At 42.7% G+C, this 1,886-nt stretch overlaps 1 non-coding gene across 1 annotated transcript; it reads left to right on the plus strand.

The window, feature by feature from the left end:
- Positions 1-1,236: 1,236 nt before the first annotated feature.
- LOC120266137 lies at positions 1,237-1,343 on the plus strand. Its single transcript, XR_005537980.1, has one exon. It is a non-coding gene; the product is annotated as a small nucleolar RNA R71 (small nucleolar RNA).
- Positions 1,344-1,886: the final 543 nt, after the last annotated feature.

Below are 1,886 nucleotides of genomic sequence, written 5' to 3' on the forward strand. Positions count from 1 at the left end.
CCAAGCCTAACTTCTTGAAGAAAGTATATGGCATGCACCCCAGAGTCCGCCAATGCCATTTCTTCACCCATATTACCAATGTTGCACGGAATGATGAAGCTTTCAGGGACTTTTTTCTTGTTCGGCATATTCTTTTGCAACACCGCCGAGCAAGAGGCATCTAAGGTCATCGATTCACTTTCCTCTAATTTCCTCTTGTTGGTCAATAAATCTTTCAAGAATTTAGTATACTGAGGTATTTGAGATAATGCCTCCACAAAAGGAATGTTGATGTGAAATTGCTTAAATAGACCCAAGAACTTCTTGTATCGCTTATCATTTTGGTCGTTCTTTAATCTGGACGGGTAAGGAATTCTCGGCTTGTAAGGTGGGGGTACCACCTCCTTCTCTGCTCTTTCCTCAACCTCTAAGACCTCGGGTGCTTCAACATTGGTCTTCTCACTAGGAGGTCTACCTTCAACTTCACAACCACTTCTCAAAGTGATCGTCTTCACATGTTCTCTCAGATTAGTCTTGGTGTTGCTAGATAGACTCTCTTGAGGTCTCTCTGATAGAGACTACGCAATTTGCCCCACTTGGTTCTCTAGATTATGCAATGAAGCGGTGTTGTTGTGAAGTGTAGCTTCGACCGACTGAAACCGATTGTCCGATGTTTGCACAAATCTAGTCAAAACTTTCTCTAAATCGCTCATCCGGGTCTCCAAACCTGAAACACAATTCTCTATGGTTGGGGCTTGTTGTTGTTGGAAACTCGGGGATTCTATAGCCTTCTGCTGCCCTTGGTTGTTACTCCACGAAAAATTGGGGTGGTTCTTCCAACCCGGATTGTAAGTATTGCTATATGGGTTCCTTATGGCATTACCTACATAATCAACTTGCTCAACTAAAGATGCATCTCTAATAGAAATAGGGCAATCGCTTGGAGCATATTCTCCTCCACAACCTGTGCAAGCAGTAATGGCTGCCAATCTATTATATGTTAGAAGATCTAACTTCTTGTTCAATGATTCCACTTGGGCCGCTAAGGAAGTGACTGAATCTATTTCGTGAAGTCCAGCGACCTTTTTTCTTTCCCGCGTATTCCACTGATAACTATTCATAGCCATGTCTTCTACTAATTATCGGGCTTCTTCCGGGGTTTTATTCCCCATTGTACCTCCTATGGCGGCATCTAGCAATTGCCTTGTACTCGGATTCAACCCATTATAGAAAGTTTGAATGATCATCCATTCGGGAAATCTGTGTTGTGGGCACCTCCGCAAGAGATCATAAAAGCGCTCCCATGTCTCAAATAATAATTCCAATTCCATCTGTACAAACGATGATATCTCATTATGAAGCTTGGCTGACTTTTCTGGGGGAAAGTATCTAGCAAGAAAAACTCCGACCATCTTATTCCAAGTCGTAATGGATGCTTTTGGCAAGGAATGAAGCCACTGCTTGGCTCTTCCCTTAAGAGAGAATGGGAAAGCCCTCAATCTAATAGCATCATCTGATACACCGTTAACCTTCAGCATATCACAAACTTCCAAGAAGTTCTCTATATGGTTGTTTCGATCCTCATCGGTCAAACCATTGAACTGCGCTGACTGTTGAATCGTTTGGATGAATGTCAGTTTTAGCTCAAAGTTCGGGGTTGTAATTGGGGGTCGCACAATACTCGATTGTGTGCCCAAAACTGAGGGTCTAGCATAATCAGAAAGTGTTCTCTGTTGCTCATTCTGTTTTGCCATATTATCTGACACTTGACCTTCCACTTTAGCTTGGATTGACTGTTCTTGTATAGGTTTTTTCCCCCTTCTTCTAAGTGTTCGCTCAAGCTCAGGATCTTCTTCAACAATTTGTGAAGAGTTCCCTCGGGTCATAACCTGGAGCTGCAACCAAAA

Source organism: Dioscorea cayenensis, chromosome 7 (genome assembly GCF_009730915.1).
Source record: "Dioscorea cayenensis subsp. rotundata cultivar TDr96_F1 chromosome 7, TDr96_F1_v2_PseudoChromosome.rev07_lg8_w22 25.fasta, whole genome shotgun sequence".
In the NCBI taxonomy this organism is placed as follows: domain Eukaryota; kingdom Viridiplantae; phylum Streptophyta; class Magnoliopsida; order Dioscoreales; family Dioscoreaceae; genus Dioscorea; species Dioscorea cayenensis.